Source organism: Acinonyx jubatus, chromosome F2 (genome assembly GCF_027475565.1).
Source record: "Acinonyx jubatus isolate Ajub_Pintada_27869175 chromosome F2, VMU_Ajub_asm_v1.0, whole genome shotgun sequence".
In the NCBI taxonomy this organism is placed as follows: domain Eukaryota; kingdom Metazoa; phylum Chordata; class Mammalia; order Carnivora; family Felidae; genus Acinonyx; species Acinonyx jubatus.
The window spans coordinates 18,848,389-18,860,533 of NC_069394.1; the positions used below are offsets into that span (position 1 = coordinate 18,848,389).

The window sequence follows — 12,145 nt, forward strand, 5'->3', positions numbered from 1 at the left end:
GGATCCAAACGGTCTGAGACCCCTCGTCTGAGGAACCTTTGGGAGGCTTGGCTATTTTTCAGCATCATTCAAGGGTTAATATGTGCTGAGTTACTTTCTATCACTGTAAGTTGTGTGATCATAGTCAAACCTCATGAGATAATATGCCATGAGAGATAATATTATTCCTAACTTTACTGATCAGAAAACTAAGGCTCAGAGGGGTTAAATAATTTTTCAAAAGTCGCATAACTAGAAATAAGGGGACAAAGATTCCAACCTAACATCTGCCTTTCAGATATTCTAATTTTCATATCATAGACAAAACACAACAAATCAACTAGCTTCCCAGAGAACCTCTAAACTTGGGGTCCAGGCATGACCCCTAGGGTGTTAGACCAGGCCTCGAAAACTTATTCATTTTGTTCTAGTCCAGATGCCAAACAAAGTGACTAAGAGTTGTGGCCAGGGCAGAGTTTACAAAGGTATTTGCATCCAATCAAATCCCAAGGGTGGGAGTCTGCTGTAATGGAAAGTGGAGTTCAGACACCTGGTTTTTAGACCCAACTGTATCAATTAACGTTAAATGGTGGTACAACTGTTACTTATTATTTTGGGAGGCTCACATGAGATAATGTAGAAAGAAATCACAATAACCACATAATTAATTCCTTTATTTAAAGGAAGAAGAAAATGTGACAGCAGCTTAAAGAAGGTGTTGTTTAGCCTTTCAGGAAAACATTTGGTGGAAGCAGTATTTTAGACCGTTGATTACAGTGAGACTTTTCATCTATCTTTTGTTTTCATTCGTTCTGGCCTTTTTTTCCCCCATCACTCATTAACATGAATCATTGAGGTCTACTTGAAGACCCTGCACAAACTTGTATATTCAGTATGGTCACAACTATGTTAAAAAATATATAAATGATTCATTAAAAAAATAGTTGGAAGGAAATACATTCAAATGATAACATTGATTATCACTGGGTGATCTTTTTTTTTCATAAGAGTGTTCTTTTCATAATTAGCACATATTATTTTCTGAGTGGAAAATAATACCTGCTCATTTTAAGTGCTATTAGTACTCACCCAAATGTGCCCCTTGAAACAAACAATGAAGGAATTGAACAAGTAAAGAGTGTCTCAAAAAGTTCTTATCCATAAACATGATCTACTTAGAAATAAATCAAAAATGAAAGAGAAAAGATCATTCTACAAAATGTAGCCATAATTTTTATAACTATGACTTTATCTCTGTGGTGGTACTGATCCTTGAATGTGAAGGCAGAGCCTTCTCCATTCTTCAGGATACTTCAACGTTGTAAAATGCCTCAAATGACTACCCACCCAGAATTGTGGCCACAGAACAGAATAATCCATAATCAGCACAAGCTATAAGCTACTCAGTGGAAACATCTGACAATATCTACCTTAGCCTGGGTTTTCTTATGGGTGGGTGTTCATCGACCTGAGCATAAAGTTAGAAGAGCACATGTTTGAAAGCTCCACGGATATATTCCATTTCCTTGGAATACAGGAAAGTATCCACACTCCAATCTTGTGGACCAAGCCACCTCCCTGTATATACACATTGTTACTTTAAATACTCAACATAAATACTCAACTCAACATAAAGGCACCTGGGTGGCTCAGCTGGTTAAGTGCCTAACTCTTGGTTTCGGCTAAGGTCATGATCATGCAGTTTCATGGGTTCAAGCCCTGCATCAGGCTCTGCACTAGCAGCACGGAGTCTGGTTGGGATTTTCTCTCTCTCTCTCTCTCTCTGTCCCTCCTCCACGTGCACTGTCTCTGTCCCTCTCAACATAAATAAATAAACTTAAATATATATATACATTTTCAATACTCAACATCAATTGATTCCCCATCTTGTCGAAGGCTGGCAGACATTCTTCATCTACTCACTACTCCTCCATTAACTTCAAATATTTGTTCAGTTGCTACCTACCAGTTTATGCCATTTTTCCAGGAGGGAAAAAAACGCATTTGTACTTAAACCTAATTGTCAAATGTTCTGCATGTTGCAATGGCCTGAATGAAATAAACCCAAAACATGGATAGTCACAGGTGACTGGGGACATGTTTCAGTGATGCCACCGTATCTGTAGACGACTCACCATTCAACTGGGAATTAGTGCCAACTCATCATTGCTTCGTGAGACATAAAAAAAGCTGTATAATCACTTGCCATTTTTTGTGGTTTGGCAGTCGGTTTATTACTTTCCCCCTGACTCTGTTGTGTTTTTCCTGATTGAATATCTTTTCTCAGCAACTATTTTGAACAAAGCACTGTCATCTGTTGTGGCAAAGAGATGAATTAAGGCTAATATGTTGGCACTTTTATCTTTGCTTCAACCTCCTGAGGGAATGTGAAGCACATGTGATTCCTCTTTTAGAACATTTGCTTTATGTGCTATTGCTACAGTCTACTTCTGTCATTCCTTAATAATGACAATATCAATTTTTTTAAATGTCTCCCATAATTTTCTCATGTAATAGTCATAGGATTATTACTGGTTATGTTTTGTGGATGTAGTAATATTATAGATACCCATATCAGGTCTACATTTTTTTATTCATACTACAAACATGAAATACTGGGGAGTTAAATGCCCAGAGGGTGAGCCTTGCCCAATGAAATATATAGGAGATAAGAAGGAACCTTGTCAGTTCCAGTTCAAGATAGTGACATAGGAAGGTGCTGAACTCATCTCTTCCCACAGACACACTGAATCTATAGCTATGTATGGGATAAGTTCCTCTAGGGGGAAAAAAAAACTAACCTAGCAGAGCAACCCCTTTACATCAGGCAAATGAGAGAAAATCCACATTGAAGTGGGTACGTAAGACTGAGACACAAGGAAAAAAGAGAAAAGAGAAAAAGGAGAAACAACAACAACAAAAAAGATGGCACTTGTTTCCTTTTTTTTCTTTTTTGTCGTTATTCCTTTGTTGTTGTTGTTGTTGTTGTCGTCGTTTTCTGGCAAGTGCCTGTCCTCCCTCTCTGCCGTTCTCCAGCCAGTGAGCACCATCTTTTCACACCCCCTGTGCCATGCTATGGAGCACCACTGTCTCCCAGAGGAGGGTCCTACACAGCAGAATTTGGTGCCCTGGTTTTTACATATGGTGACCTTGTTTTTGCAGCTGCCACCCAGGAAACACCCCTGCCCACCTGTTCTGGAGGCCAGGAGATCAGGCCAGGCTTGTACACCTGAGTCCCATGGGACTTTAACAACTGGAGACACAGTTCTGGGTAGATGACTACTTCCAAGGCATCATAAAACATTTATGGGAACATAAAGCCTAGAAATAAACTTAACCAAGGAGGCAAAAGCTCTATACACAATAAACCATAAAACATTGATAAAAGGGGCACCTGGGTGGCTCAGTTGATGAAACATCCAACTTTGGCTCAGGTCATGATCTCGTAGTTCGTTAGTTCGAGCCCAGCGTCCTGCTCTGTGCTGACAGCTCAGAGCGTGGAGCCTGCTTCGGATTCTGTGTCTCCCTCTCTCTCTCTCTGCCCTTCCCCTGCTTGCACTCTGTCTCTCTATCCCTCTCAAAAATAATAAACATTTTAAAAAAGACATTGATAAAAGAAATTGAAGAAGATATAAATAAATAGATATTCTGTGCTCATGGATTGGAAGAATCAATGTGCCAAAATACCCATACAGCTCAAAGCAATCTACAGATTCAGTGCAATCCCTATCAAAATTTCAATGGCTTTTTTTTAAACAGAACTAGAACAAACAATTCTAAAATTTGTATGGAACAGATTGGTGGTTACCAAAAGCAGGGGATGGGAGATGGGCAAAATGGGTGAAGGGACTTAAAAGGTACAAATTTCGAGTTATAAAATAAATAAGTCATGGGGATATAATGTACAGCATGGAGACCATAGTTAGTAATACTACCTTGTATTTTTAAAGTTGCTAAGAGTAAATCTTAAAACTTCTCATTGTGAGAAAAAGAAATCTGTCACTATGTATGGTGACGAATGTTAACTAGACTCATTGGGTGATCATTGCACAGTGTATACAAAAATTAAAGCATTATGTTGTACATCTGAAACCAACATATGTCAATTATACATCAATTAAAAAAAAAAGAAAGGAGTCTTCTCTAAATTCATTCCACAAACATGTAATGAGCACCTAATATATTTCAGGCACTGTACTTGCTTAATATTACATGGACCTTTGACATAGGCCAGATACTCCTGTTTCTTTTTATGGTGAAAGAAAGACTTTTTTCTGCTTTATCCTAGAAGCTACTTGAAAACTGAATTCAATGGGAATAAAATAAATGGGCTTGCATGCACAATATCTTTCCAAAGCAGCCATTTCTCTTAGTGATAGCAAGTCTTGGAAATCTTGCTGGAAGCTACATGACTCTTTTAAAGTACACAAGATCTCATCTTCTCATAATGATAATATCAGGTGAAGAAGAAATCTTAGCGATCAAGAGGATTACAAGGGTCAGGACATTTTTGAAAACTAAGAACCAACACAGAGATGCCAGGTTTCCAATTTTTTGTTTTCAATGAGAGCATTCAAAAGTAAACTCAAACTACTATTACATAATTTCATAATATAAAGAAAATTTTAACCCCATAGGAAAGAAATTATCTCAGAATTCTAAAATTCTGTTATAATCTTAACATCTTGAAAAACTGATTAAATATTCTTTTCTAATTGCACTCCCACTCTGCTTAAGGCCTTTCAGGAAGGCCTTAATCATGAGTTTTGTCATAGACTCTGTTTTCTAAGGAACTTTTGCTTAGGCTGTGCTATTCTTTTATCCTCATTTTAGAGATTAAGACAAATGAGATTCAAGGAAGTTTGTCCATGGTTACATAGCCAGTAAACTGTATAACTGGGATTCAACTCCCAACTGGCCCAATATGTCTGATTAGTCTGCTATTCTTCAATGTCCCAGTTTATTTGTGCTGATAATTTGGAATCATTTAATTTAAAACAATGACTTACAAATACTTATTTCTTTGGTGATTAGGAATTTTGAGAGAAGTATCAAACATATCTGGTATATCTGTGTTAAAATAAAATCAAATGTGTTAGGATAAAAATAAGAAAAATAATCACAGATAACTACCCAATATTTAGTTTCTCCTTCTTTAGTAAAAGAGCCGTGAAGTATTTGGTTTGGGATAACTACATATTTTTCAGCTTCCTTTACAGCTAAAGGTGTAAAGCTATGTGACACAGTAGTGACTGAGGAGATGTCATTGGAAATCACTAGGAAAGGATTCTGGGAATGCTCTTAAAAGGAAACTCACTCACCCAAAATGTGCTACTTGCCCATCACCTTTTTCCTTCATTCTACCTAGATCGTGAACTTGATGATGGAAAAGGAGTATTCATCTTGCAATGCTAAACAACATTTTGAATGAAAACCACATGTCAAGCAAGTCTCTGTGGGAACACAGAAGAAGGCTGGGTTATTGGTAGTGTCATTCAGTTGCCAAATTAGGTCTGGACTTTTTGTTAAGTGAACAAAAGTAGGTCCTCTCCTTGTTAAAGAATCATTTTTTTTTTTTTTTCCAGATTCTTATTACATGTCGGAGAACTCAATCATTAACTGATCAATGATACAGATGTGCCTTTTAAAAAATAATAATAAAAGGATTGAATATGTGGATGCACATTTAGCAACTATGAGGGTATCAAGTGAAGAATCTGGATGCTTAAATATAGGCACTGGGAATTGTCAAGAGACATGAATAGAATGACTTCCAAGGTAGAAAAATGGAGTGAGGGAGGAAGAAAAGAAAATTGTGCATTTGAGTGAAGAAAGGTCAAGAGGTGGACCAAATGGTAGATATTAAAGGCTTTACAGAACCTCCATCAATGTCTAGACTGAATTAATGTGGGCTTCTGAGTCCATGGGCAGACAGAGGCTTCCAAAACCCAACCTACACCTAATGGGACAGCATGAACTCAACTCACTATTCTCTTCAACTGTATATAATACTCCCTCTGCTCACACTGCTGTAAAGGAAGTTTGAACTAAATCTTCTGGTTTAAGCTGGCATGAAATGTAAAGACAAAGTCCAAAGTTACCAATGAAGATAATAGAGACCGGGTGGGATCCAAAGCCGACAGGACTTAGGGCTCCTATAGGCTTCCTGCAGTAGTTCAATTTTTAGTTGATTCCTCACTCATTTATTCAACAAACCTGCACTGAGTGTCTGTTATGTTCTAGGTATTGCCAGCAAAATATGGAGATTCCTAAATACTGTCAAATCATGATTTTCAAAAAGTTAAAAACATGACTCCCATGATCAATGTGTTTAACTCACTTAATATAGAATGATCGATTTGTTAACTAACATAGAATGGTCAATTTATTTGACTAATTTAAGAGGGAATCAGCAGAGGCATAATCGAAGAGCAGATGAGGAACTGAGAATTTATAAGGATTAAAGAAAGAATATTCAGGGTGCCTGGCTGGCTCAGCAGTTGGAGCATGCAACACTTGATCTCAGGGTTGTGAGTTTGAGCCCCACTCTGGGTGTGGAGATTACTTAAAAATAAAATCTTAAAAAAAAAAAAGAATATTGAAGCAAAAAATGCTAGATATAAAATGTTAGATATAAAATGGATAAACTGTCCTCTGCAGTTAATTTTCTACTACACAGAAATTTGCGTCTCTATTTGACAAAAAAAAAAAAAAAAAATCCTCAAGTTACAATGTAATGTCACAGAGTTAGGGCCCTGATCCACAAAAACTAGAATTATCCCATACAGCCAATCTCTCCTCATTTATTAAGTAGTCCTTGGGTAGGTCCAGAACAACACCAAAAGGACAGGCAGGACTCTTTGCCTTGTTTCCTAAGTATCAAATAATTTTGAAAACACGAAGCAGATTCTTAGGGCTGGTCTATTACAATTATACTTCCAAACTTCAGGAAAGCAGGAAAGCCGGACTAAAAAGATTTAAGTCTTCAGTATAAATATACATCTGGAACTTACATATGACACTTCATTTAATTCACACCCAACTGAATAAAGTGGTTATTATTAAGGAAACTTTAAAAATTAAAAAAAAAAAATGAGAGAGACGATAGGCATTGAGATCACACAATAAGAGGAGCCACTAGTTTCAAATCCATACAGGTCTATTGGAACCTTCAGGTTCTGTCCACGGGGTCACAAAGCCACTCGTGAAATTCACCAACTGGTGGAGCCAGTCACACATTGGCTAACCCGACTCAGCAATGAACTAAATATATAGGTTCTCTACTCATTGAGTCTCCTTCTCACACAGCTCACAATCTAAGGGGCTTGAGACCTTCATTTTAGCCAGCTGTCACCACAAGCATTTCCAACTGACATATTTAAAAAAAAAACGGGGGGGGGGGGGTGTCAGTAATTAAAGTGCTTTCTTTTTCTTTTTAGAAGCATGTTCCTCCTGCCGTGCCAGCCTGCAGATGCCTGCCCCTTTTATGCAGCGGCCTCTGCTGCTCGCTCCCTCTGGCCTTCTCCTTCCCAAGCCATTTCATTCCTGAGCTCAGAGCTACAGAGCAGAGCTTTCCTGGTAAGTCACACGGACACCTCACACGCTCGATTCAAAGGTTTCAGACGCCTAAATGACTAGCAGCTGCTGTCCGGAAACCGGAGCCAGGAGCCCTTTCAAGCAGCCGCTCTACGGATGCCCCTTCTCTCCGGTGCCGGTGCATACTAGGCCAGGGCTGGACTGAAAGTCAGCCCAGGCTAGAGCTCGGCTTTCACTTAGGACACATGTCAGAGAAAGCTGTTCCTCATTACAAAATGCCACGGCTACGTGTCGCGTAGGAGCATAACTCAGGCCGCTCTCTGGGTGGTCATCCGCCGTGGATTGCATCACTGGCAACACAGAGCCCAAAGGCAGGTTCCCCAGTGGTCCAGGTGTAGAAGCATTCAGCAAGAATGCAAAACAGCCAGAGCACAGGTACCTTTACAACTCATGCAGACTTCCCTTACTTCCTGGGAAACTGGTAAAATGCATTTCCTGCTTTTGAACTGCCGTGATGTGATTGTGCAATGCTTAAGCAACGGGCCATGAAATTTTACACCTGTAAGAACCATTACAAAAAAAAAAAAAAAAAAGGCAGGGGCTCTTGGGTGGCTCAGTCTGTTAAATGTCAGGACTCTTGGTTTCAACTCAGGTCAGATCTCCTGGTTTGTGAGATCCAGCCCCATGTTGGGCTTTGCTCAGAGCATGGAACCTGCTTGGGATTGTATCTCTCCCTCTCCCTCTGCTCCCTTCCTCAAAAAAGGATAGAAGGGAAGGAAGGAAGGAAGGAAGGAAGGAAGGAAGGAAGGAAGGAAGGAAGGAAGGAAGGAAGGAAGGAGAAAGAAGAAAAAAGAAAAAAAAGGGAGAGAAAGAAAAGTAAAGCGAATGGTAACTACTGAGGTGATGGCTGTGTTAGTTTCATTATTTAATCATCAAGTTGTACACCTTAAATATTTAAAATTGTCATTTGTCAGTTATACCTCCCACCTTCTCCCTCAATGAGCCATTCCAAGGTTTAAGGATATTTGCTGCCATACTTTTGTTTTTGTTTTTGTTTTTTCTGGGGCATAAAGTGAAATCTCCAAACCACAACTTAATAGTTCCTCGGTCCTCTTGTTCTGTGTTTGTGGAGATGACATGAGACTGGTCAATGTCCACTGAAGTATAACCCACTGCACATATTTGAATTTTTTTTAATGCTTATTTATTTCTGAGACAGAGAGAGACAGAGCATGAGTGGGGGGGGGAGGGTCAGGGAGAGAGGGAGACACAGAATCCGAAGTAGGCTCCAGGCTCCGAGCTGTCAGCCCAGAGCCCGATGCGGGGCTCGAACTCACAAACCGTGAGATCATGACCTGAGCTGAAGTTGGTCGCTCAACCGACTGAGCCACCCAGGCGCCCCCCACTGCACACATGTGAACACATTCTTCTCTTCTGTAAATATCCTCAGCCCTCAAGTGTCTGGAATTGTGTGGCTGTTTTAGGTGAGCCATGAAGTTGGATGAGAATCCAGTCTTAATACACTCCCTGTGGGTCTATAAGAAGAGGCTCTAACTAACCTATGAAAAAAGGACTGACAAGACCAAGTCTACTCTTACAATCCCTAGACCGAAGGCTAGGAGACAAAAGGAAGCCCACATGCCATGTATCAATATATTTTGAAGTATAAATCAAGCTATCAAACTTCGTCGAGATATGTTCTATCTTCCTTCTTTGAAAAGTATACCTTCATAATGCAAAATTGAAAGATTTTTATAAAACCATTTATTTTTAAATGACTGAAAGTCAACATAACATCAAAGATAAACTAATTTAATTCAAGTGGGGATGTTGTGTTGCTAAGCTGTCAGTGTTAGAATGAATTCTAGTAAAGACATTCAATTCAGAATTTTTTTTTTATAAAAGTATTTCTTGCCTTTATTTCGGCACATCACTAATTACATTGTTAAAGATTTCTCACATAATTTGGGTTCTACTGACAGCAAAGCCAAATTAAGACAAGCTTTCTTGAGTCATTGTAGTTCTTACTTTTTTTTGTTGTTGTTCAATTAATTTCAGTTTAGAGAAGTTTTTCTCTTCTGGGGCTATAGCGATTAGAATTGTCAACAAATTATTTAAGCAATACTTAGATTTAGAAATTATAATTTTACATATCATGTTAGAACTAATTTTATGTGGTCACATATAATAAATTATCATTACAAAATTGTCATGAAATATCTTAATTTTATCACATAAGGTACAATTGCTTTGTAATTTTATCATCTCTTTATGAAATATTCAAATTCATAAAATCTGTTTCATTTAGCTATTCTAATGAATCTCATGTGTTATCTAAATTTAATATAGTTGCTTTAACAGTGTTTAGTCATTGTTCTCAGCCTGTGTCTGAGAGTAGTTATGACATTAGTCCTGATATGTATTTCATCAAGATGTCTCTCCTTTGACTAGATCCAGAAAACATTACATATAATCTCTGAATTGTTCACAATGTCGTTACTATGAGAATTGTGGAAACCATTATCCTAATAACAAATTCCAATTACGTACCTTACAAGGGACACAAAACGTTTCTGTGTCTTGGCCAATGTTCTACTTTGCACACTTTTCCCCTTGCCAACCAAGTTTGTGCCGTTATCCTACACCTTTCCTCAGTAATCTTTTAATTACTTAAATAAGCTGAATATGGTTTTTTATTTGTTAAATTGTATTAAATATTTTTATAAAAAGGAAACTCTTTGCGATCCTAGCTTCAGTAGCAATCTAACTGCCAATATGAAGAATCAATATTATGCTCCATATTTGTTAAATCTAAGTCAGGCTATCCACCAGAATTTTCTGCAATCATGGAGATGTTCTATATCTGAACTGTCCAATATGGCAGTCACACTGCATGAGTGGCTATTGAGCACTTGAAATGTAGTAAGTGCGACCAAGAACCTACATTTTTAATTTTGTTTAATTTCAGTTTAATTAAATAGCCACATGAGACTACCATATTAGCATGGATCTTGACCTACAAAAAAACATATTTAAAAGTAATATTGGGGCACCTGGGTGGCTCAGTCAATTGGACATCTGACTCTTGATTTCAGCTCAAGTCATATTGCCAAGGTCATGGGATAGAGCCCCACATTGGTCTCTGTGCTGAGCATGGAGCCTGCTTGGGATTCTCTCTCTCTCTCTCTCTCTCTCTCTCTCTCTCCCTCTCTCTCTCTCTGTCTCTCTCTCTCTCTTTCTCCCTCTACTCCTCTGCCCCTCTTGTGCTCTCTCTCAAATTAAAAAAAGAAGAAAAAAGAAAAGTAATATGAATTTTTCATATTGAAAAATATTTCTCAGTTGCCAATACTGTGCTAATTATGAATGCCTCTTTGTCCCTCCTTGGAAACCTACTTTCGTTATGCAAAGTCTATTGACTTCACTGCTATCAGAGAGGAAGGATTATTAATTAATTTATCTTTTTCTTACTTAAGAGTTCTGCCACTCAAATTATTCCCATGCTGTGATATAATATCCATCTCCACTGTATTGTCCCACCCAGGAGAGAGATGTGGAGTATTGTTTTGCTGGGGCCTGAACTGCTTTTGTGCTACGTGAGACCTTCTAAAATGAAGTCCTTGGTCAAAGTCTCCTCTTGCCTAAATCTAGGGTGAGGCATGTGGGTAAAAGGGAAGATCCTGACATGAAAAGAAGGTGAGGAGAAGAGGCAGAGGAGTAGGCACAAAGATTGGCTTATCCTGTCCTCCCCTTACTTCCTCTACTCTGAATGCCCAATTGTGGAGATAAATGGTAGTTGGTAACTTCCTAACCACAACTTTCTTTCCATGAAAGTGTTCCCTATTCTGAAGGAGAAGGCTAGGATTTTGCTGTCAATACTCAATGAGTAATAGTTGATTAAATAAATGAAAAAGCCTACATCCATACCACCTCCATCAACACTAAGAGGGACTTTGCAATCAGCCACTCTTTGTGGTCCAATAATTAGACACATTTAGCTATAGTCCTGGGAGCCCTGGGATTCAGTTTTATCTGTAAATCAAGAAGTTTGCATACTGGAAAAAAGAACCCATCTTGATCTTCACTTAGGTGTTATAATGTTCACTGTTGGGATTTCCTACTAGAATTGTTGGATCTGTCACATGAGAGGACTACAAAAAAGGTACATACAGGAATTCCTCACTATAGGAACACCATTTCAGGTACACTGTATTTGTTTGCCAGGGCTGTCATTGTCAATAGGACCATGATCCCTCTGAAAGCATTAAGGAAGCATGGGTTTCAGGCCTCTTTCCTGGCTTCTGGTAGTTCCTTGGCTTTGTGGCAACATAATTCCAATCTTCATGTGACATTCTCCTAATACATGTGTATGTCTGTGTCCAAATTTCCCCTTTGTGTGAGGACACCAATCATATTGAATTATGGGGCCCACTCTATTCCACTTATGATTTTATCTTAAACAATTACAGCTGAAACAACTCTCTTTCTAGATAAGGTTGTATTCTGAAGTTCTGGGAGTTAGGACTTCAACATATGAATCTGGGAGGGACAGAATTCAACCCATATCACACACACTCCAGACTCCTCTATTTTTAAATATAGTGCTATTTTGCATTCACCTAGTACTTTCTCC

The 12,145-nt window shown here is 38.5% G+C and overlaps 1 long non-coding RNA gene across 1 annotated transcript in view; it reads left to right on the forward strand.

Moving 5' to 3' along the window:
* LOC128312849 (uncharacterized) overlaps nucleotides 1-12,145 on the forward strand; it is a 58,088-nt gene that overhangs the window by 10,159 nt on the left and 35,784 nt on the right. Inside the window, exon 3 of the long non-coding RNA XR_008292680.1 lies at nucleotides 7,419-7,557. This is a non-coding gene — a long non-coding RNA (uncharacterized LOC128312849). The remainder of the gene's footprint in view (nucleotides 1-7,418; nucleotides 7,558-12,145) is intronic.